This window comes from Thermobia domestica, chromosome 9 (assembly GCF_964235325.1).
Source record: "Thermobia domestica chromosome 9, izTheDome1.hap1.1, whole genome shotgun sequence".
Classification (NCBI taxonomy): domain Eukaryota; kingdom Metazoa; phylum Arthropoda; class Insecta; order Zygentoma; family Lepismatidae; genus Thermobia; species Thermobia domestica.
The window spans coordinates 134171099-134179527 of NC_137462.1; positions in this window are offsets into that span (position 1 = coordinate 134171099).

Below are 8429 nucleotides of genomic sequence, written 5' to 3' on the forward strand. Positions count from 1 at the left end.
CAGTTATTATCCAAAACACTCTACTTTGATTGTCATTTTAAAAACAGAATATAATGTTCATTATCTTAACAAATAGATTAAATTATTACTACCATATATTTTGTTTCAAATTGATCAATTGCTTTATTACCGTTTCACATCTCAGTGTTTAATTGACACTTTAAAACAGGCACTTCCTTAACCTTATGGTGGGAGCTGCGGCACTCATCTTTGCTATCTGTGATCTTGGGTTACATTACCAAACAAGTTAGATTCAAAGTCTTATGTTTCGTATATTTCGCGTTTCACTTTAAGTACATACTGTTTCTTATACAAGCTTATAAGGTCGCAATGTATTATATAAGCATATATCCAGTGCTGTAACATAAATTAAGCTTATTCCTGAGTTCTCAACGGCATGGGGCTGCGGTGGCTCAGTGGTAGTGGCGTTTGGGGTCCCGGGTTTGATCCCAATCCCCGCCAAGTGAACTTTGTGGTGGAAAAACACCGTGTGCGTGGGCTTCCTCGGGGTTCTCCCGTTTCCTCTCACTTTCTTCTTTCCACCATTTCATTCATTACTCCTCACTGTCTCCTTTAGCCTAGCCGGCATAATCGTGGGACATAAAACTCAAAGATTTCATTTTTCTCAGCGGTGATCTTTATTCAAGAAAACTAATTATGCGTTCACTACGCTGAAATTTTGGGTCTTATGAATAAAGTGGAGCAAGGAGAGCATGCTCCAGTATTTGTGGAGTTTACTCCTTTTGGTATGAATAAAGAGGAGCAAAGAGAGCATGCTCAGGGAGAGATTACTCAGTGCTGGAGCATGGTCTGAAAACTATCGAGCATGCTCACATTTCATATGAATAAAAAACGAGTTCGTGCTCGCACTTCGGAGTACTGTCTCCAAAAATCTGGAGTCACCTCATTAGCTGACTCAAGCCGTGCAGTGAAGGTGTGTTGTGAAAATGGCTTCATTCATGAATTTACAATGACGTAAAATATACAAGGAGCGCAGAAACACGTGGGAAGTTGACTATAAAACTCTGTATCGCTTTGATCAAGAAAACGTGAAGTGGTTTTCCTAGGTGCAACAAATGAAACTAGAGGTGGGGCACTTACTAACGAACAGATAATGCGATTTTTTTTTTTTTTTTTTTTTTAGATATTTGAGTGATCCAGGGTTTCAAAGTGGGGTAGGGAAGGATATAGGTGTGGATCAGAGTACGGTGTCCGTGACATTTGCAAATGTTCTAGAAAATAATCGAAAAGGCTCCCCTGTAGATAAAGTTCCCAACAACTGTTGCTGAACAGCAGGCAGAAATGAATAAGTGGCGCCAAAAATACAATTTTCCCTTTGCCATCGGGGTCATCGATTGCACACATGTGGAAATTAAACGACCTCATGTACACGCGGAGGAGTACACAAATCGTAAAGGACGTTTCACCTTGAATGTTCAAGTCACTTGTAATTGTAACGAGGAATTCACGAGTGTTGATGCTTCCTGGCCAGGTTCGGTGCACGACTCCCGAATATGGATGAATTCAGCTGTTCGTGTGGTCATGACAGAAAACAGGTCAGGAGCCTTGCTTCTGGGCGATTCTGGATACGCCATTGCTCCTTGGCTTATGACTCCTTTCCAAAATCCAGCTACAAAAGGAGAAAGAGAATTCAACAACTGCTTCAAAGGAGAACGAGTTATAATAGAAAGATGCTTCGTCAAGTCAAGCAGCGATTCCCTATACTGGAAAATAAAATACGATTGGCGACCAACAAAAGTGCCTTCGGTGATTCTAGCCTGTTTTGTCCTTCATAATGTGGCTAAATATCTGAAAGACGGCGAGTTTTACATTGTTGAGATAGCGTTTGAAGACTATGACGACATGGAAGAGGATAACGAGGGCATCCCGCGCGTGAGACAACGTGGGCAACAAAGGAGAAATGAAATTGCCAGGATGATGGTTGGTCATTAAAATGTAAGAACTTTCATGAAAAGTACAGTTTATTTACAGTAGTAGTTTGTCAAATACTTGATATAAAATATTCATGTTAGGCCTATACTACAGACCTAGTAATCCTTATAAATCTTATAACATCTATGAGGTTTTATAGAAAAGTTCAACACAAATTTCTTGAAATAAATCTCTCTCTCTCTCTCTTTTTTGTTTCATTTATGTATGTTGACACTTCTTAAAATAAATGGCAATACATGCTATTCTTTTAAAAATAATATAGCAGAAATAAGTGCAGTTGCAGACTGCTTGCTTCGTCGTCCCAGCGCGGAGTGGAGCAACCTCTATGAGCATGCTCGGGTTTGCAAGAGTAAGCTCTCAAAACTATTGATAGTTTTTATTCATACGAAATTTTTAGAGTTTGCTCACGAATAGAGCATGCTCACCTCAAGTGAGCAGAGTCTAGGCTTCATTTTATTCATACCACCCTTTATATTGCTTGAAAATTACTTGCGAAATATGGACATACATATTATGTAAGTACATAGGTAATTCGAGCTAAATGTATCTATTTTCTCTGTCCCGGCAAAACAAGTGATTCTTAACTTTCTAGTTTTCTTTTGTATTAATTTTCGTAGTTTTGCTGCAATATGAAGGATCAAATTTGTTTTTCGCTGTACGAATTTCGTTAAATTTTGAATCTGATTTTACCCTACTCTACCTGGTAAAAGTTATATATATACATGAACTTTAGAGGTAGACTATGCTAAGTCACTTTTTGGTCGAAACAGAGTTAATAATACTTTTATAATAGACTATGTTCTTTCTAGTGGTGTAACAATATAAGTCTAAAAGCATCCTATTACTTTGTAACTACTTAGTATAGTTTGAAAACAGTACTTACTATAGGTCGTACTTAAGGAACTGGTTCTTCGCTTCTCTTGTAAAATTACTAAATTATGACTTGGTTTAGTTTACCTCTGAGGTCCAGATATAATAAAATCATAGCCATAATCATAATCAGCTATTGTCAATCCACTGCTGGATGAAGGTATTTCCAAGTCTTCTCCACAACTATCTATCTTGAGCAATTCTTTTTCAGGTTACTCCCCAGTTGTTCTTGATTTCGTCAAACCTTCTTGTATAAGGACGTTTCCTAGGCTGTTTTTATCTCGTGGTATCCTGTCTAGAATTGTTTTTGTTCATCGATCATAATTTCTTGCAATATGTTCAGCACACTTTCCAGTCCATGTTAAAAATTATTCAATTAGTACCAGTCATTAGTTGCCAAATAATTCATTTCTACTGTATATATTTGGCCTACAAATACTTCAAATCTGCTACTTTTGGAGCACAGCCACACTACTTTTTGATCTTCGAATCTGGCAACACTGGCTCAATGATTTAAATCAACCCAATGTGAGGACCTCCATTTGGTCTAGCGGCTAGCACGCTTGACTTCGGTTCGCGTGGTCCCGAATTCGATTTTGCAGTGGAGGCACAGTTCAACGACCGAAGTGGTTCGGATTCCATTATAATCATTAGTTCCACGTCTCCTTTAGGCGCCCTAGTATAATCATGGGACGTTAAGAGGGTTCTCGACGCCGAAATTAAATTGCCGCAAATTTTAAACGTTTCCTTAAATATTTCATAAACTTATAAAGAGGAGAAAAATTGCAATTTGTTGTTTTTTTTAACAATGTGATTTTCCAACTGATAGTGTAGTTACAACTCCTCCGAATGTTTTGGTTATGTAGAAAGCTAGGAACGAATAGTTTTTTCGCGTTAAAAAGTTAATTTCCTAACTTTCAAACAACGGAAAACATTCAGAGAAGTTGTAACTATGTTATTATTTGTAAAATCATATTTTAAAAGAACAACAACTTGCAATTTTTCTCTGCTTTATACGTTTCTGAGATATTTACGAAAAAGTTTAAAATTTGCGGGCAATTTAATTTCGGCGTCGAGAGCCCTCTTAAACTAAAACAAACCAAACCAAAAATCAACACAGTGTGTATTACTAACTGTAAGTCCTTGAATAATTGCATATAGCTATATGGTATGGATCGAGTTTGAGGTGACCCGTGGTCAAACTAAAACAAGTGAAATGTAACTAAGGTGTATTTAGAACTTTTAATTAAGCATGGTTTTGTGTACATCAGGCCTAAGGCTTAGGGGAACAACTAGTGTTACTGAAAAGTTATCAGTTACATTTAATTTCAGTTACAATTTGCATTTACTTGTATTGCCGTAACGAAAACTTTGACATTAACATTATAAATAGCCCAAACACTATGAAAAACGTCATCTTTTGAAACCATTCTTACACCATAAAGCAAATCACGAGTTATTAAAATATTTTGCCGCTAACGTTGTTTGCACTTATTTAGAATAATATTTAACAATTTATTTAAGTTGGCAACACTGCTTGAAATAATGGAACTGCAACTTGTTGTAATTAAAACAACCAAAAAACTATTGTTGTAATGTTATAGAAGCAAACTAAAACAACAATCATTATAAAAACTTAACACAAATGCGTTATTTTTAGCAATAAAACAATTACTATCCATGTGTTTGGTATCTCTGAAACGGTTTGAAATAACAATTCTTGTAAATGATATTATGATCACTTAAGTCTTTTGGAAGCATCTACATGATGAGACGTGATATGTCAGCACGTTTTCGAAGTAAAGTCTTTAGAAAAAGTTAATTTTTTCATTTCTTATAATTTTGTTCATTCATTCGAAATACATTATACCATGATCATAGTATTTGACGATGAGATACAAATGATGCGCATTGCACCGTCTATGCTATTGGAGTTATTAGAGATCTCCAAAATGTTGATGTTAGTGATACTGTATTGACCTTTCTTACACTGAATAATGTATGTGGTATTGTGGTTTTATTTAATATCTAAATTAGAAATAAGTAATACCTTACATAGTGCAATTTGAGAAAATACAACTTTATTTTGCATTGGTAACACTGCTTGTTTATATATAGGCGCGGATCCAAGGGAAGGGCTATAGGGGCTATATCCCCCCTTAATGCTCAGGTATACACTTCAAGGGCGCCCGGGGCCCAACTCTAAAATTTTACATGTAAACATGAGACGAGTGACACCTCGTTCGATAGATCTTTAAAAACTGAAAAGGAATGTGGCAAAAGATTTTTTCATATCGGTCACCGTTTTCAAAATGGCAGCCAAGATAATTATGTTACCTGTATCAGTTAATTGTCCAGTAGCACTAATATGAAAACGGTTGAACATAAATGAACCAAACAAAAGTTCAAATAGGAAAATCATGGGGGCACATCGAATGGTGTTGTCGCGATATTCCCAAGGGCCGTCCTTCATGGGGGCCCAGGGACCAACTTTAAAATTTTAAATGCAAACATGTTGCAAGTGATACCTCGTTCAATAGACCTTCAAACACTAAACAGAGTTGTGACAATGAACAGAACAAAAAGTGAAACAGGAAAATGACATAAAGCACGTCGGATGATGTTGTGGTTACCCCCAGGGCCATCTTTCATGGGGACCCAACTTCAAAATTGTCAATGGAAAAAACATCTCGTGGAAAAAACATCTTGTCATAGATCTTTAAAAACTAAAAAGTGTTGTAGTAAAAGATTTTTCATATCGGTTACCGTATTCAAAATGGGCGCCAAGACATGATGCCTGTATTAGATAAAACGTCCAGTACCACTAATATGAAAACGGTTGGAGATAAATGAATAGGATAAAATTCATATAGAAAATCGCAGAAGGTATTTATCATTCCAACGGAGAAAAGTATTATTAAAGTATAAGTTAGATAATGCTAAAGAGGAAATCTAATTCTTAGAAAATTATCTTTTCGATCTCTCTCCGTAAGTGGGTGAAACGGAAATGAATGGTAAAGTCTCTAATGAGAACCCCACTTTTACTTGCAATAGGTATGGCTTGTCTGAAACACTTCGGTGTACAAGTGACTGGTACTGTAATGAAGTAATGAACCAATAGTGTGCAGACGACTTTTAAGCAAAACCAACATTTGTACACGTTGTTCTAAAATTGCATTGTTCGACAAATTGGTTTCGCATTTCAGTTGATTCATTTTTGCATAAATCGTTGCCTGCAATCAAAATGAAAAGTAATATTTAACAAGAATTTTACCTACCTTTTTTTTAAATACACCTATCTGTTATAAAATCAAATTTCAGATAATTTTGTTGTGTAGATACAATTTGCAAAAACTAAGGTTCTCATTTGCAATTTCACCGTTTCTTCCCGTCCCGCTTCACCCACTTACGGAGGACGTTGGAACTATGATTTTCTAGGGACTAGATTTCCTCCTTTGCATTATGGCACTTTTACTCTAGGCATCTTCTCTTCTGTTGCAACATTTTCGAGTCCTGGAATGATAAATACCCTCTGTGATTTCCTATAGGAGTTTTATTCTGTTCATCCGTTATTATCTTCAACCGTTTTCATATTAGTGGTACTGGATGTTTTATCTGATACAGACACCATGTCTTGGCGGTCATTTTGAAAACGGTGACCCATATGAACAATCTTTTGCCAAAACGCTGGTTAGTGTATGAAGATCTATCGAACGAGGTATCACTTGACCCATATATTCGTTTAAAATTTCTAAATTGGGCCTGGGCCCCCATGAAAGCCGGCCCGTGGATTTAATATTTGAATTTTTGTTTGGTTCATTTATGTTCAACTGTTTTCATATTAATGCTATTGGACGTTCAACTGACGAAGGTATCATATCTTGGGGGCTATTTTGAATACGGTGATCGATGTGAAAAATCTTTTGCCACATCGCTTTTTTAGTTTTTAAAGACCTATCGAACGAGGTGTCACTCGACCCATGTTTCCATTTAAGATTTTAAAGTTGGGCCCCGGGCCTCCTTGAAGAGCGGCCCTGGGAGGCACCATGACATCGCCATTCGATCTGTCCCATGGTATTTCTTATTTTAGTTTCTTTTCAGTTCATTTATGTTGAACCGTTTTCGAGATATTTCCGTGGAAAGATTAAAATGGGCCATCATATATATATATATATATATATATATATATATATATATATATATATAGAGAGAGAGAGAGAGAGAGAGAGAGAGAGAGAGAGAAGAGAGACAGAGAGAAGATTATATGCAACAGCAGTGGATTTTGTTTCGGGAGAGGTTTGAAGAACGGGTAAAAAAACATTTGTGTTGCACGTGCAATGCGAAAAAATGATTACAAATTTATTTCGGGTGGGGCTTGAGCCCGATACCTACGCCCTAAATACGCCACTGTACAGGTACATCAGTCAACCGTTCCCATATTATCTCATAGAGCAACGAAACAAATTTTGAGTAAAGGCAAAAGAACTATCAATATTCGAGACGAGACCGAGACTTTCGAGACTGACCATGGTCTCGTCTCGGTCTCGTCTCGATTTATAGAGGTCTGTCTCGGTCTCGGTCTCGTCTCGGTATGTAAAATTTCGTCTCGGTCTCGGTCTCGTCTCGGTATATAAAAGTCCGTCTCGGTCTCGGTACCATCCCTAATTTAAATGCACACTGATATTGCACATTTTGGATCATTCCTCATGCCCCAAGTGTCAGGGCTGAAAATGGACTTAAACAGCACCGGAAGTGTCACTGTTCATTTCGGCGACCGCAAGAACTATAGATTCAACAGTAGTATCTGTCATTTTTGACCATTTATATATATATATATATATTTCCCCCACCCCATGTTGCGGGCCATTGCATCGGAAGTGACACCGTTCATCTTAGTGACCTCAAAAAATGTGGATTCAGCACTAATATAGCTTATTTTCGATGATTTTTAAATATCTTTCTTCCCCTCCCCCAAGTGGCGGGGCTGATTTTAGATTTAAACCGGATCGGAAATGTCACTGTTCATCTGAATGATCTTGAAAACTATGTATTAGACACTAATATTAGTCATTTTCGATCATTTTTAAATGTGTATCCCCTCCTCCATGTTGTACCCTCCCCCTCTCCACGTTGTACCCTCCCCCTCTCCAACTATCAGGGCTGTACTTGGATTGAATTCAGCATCAGAAGTGTCACTGTTTCTCACATCGACCCCGAAAACTTTGGATTCAACACTAATGTCGGTCATTTTTGATCATTTTGAAATTTCTCTCCCCATCCCTCTCCCCTAGGTTGCATCGTCAAACTGAATAGCCTAAAGCAATCCCTGCCCCTAAACTCAGGTATGTTGAAAATTTGATTGAGATCGGTCGGGTGGTTCAAGAGTGATGAAGTCACAAAGGCAGTAATTTTTATTTTTTTTACATATATCTCCCCCTCCCCCACCACTACGTTCGCTTGTGAAAGTGAAACGATAAAAAAACTCCCAATGCCCGACCCTCATATATGTTAAAAATTTGGTCGAGTTTGGTAGGGTGGTTCAAAAGCTATTAGGTTTTATTAGTTTTTATTTATACGTCCCCTCCCCTCCCCTCCCATAGGATCTA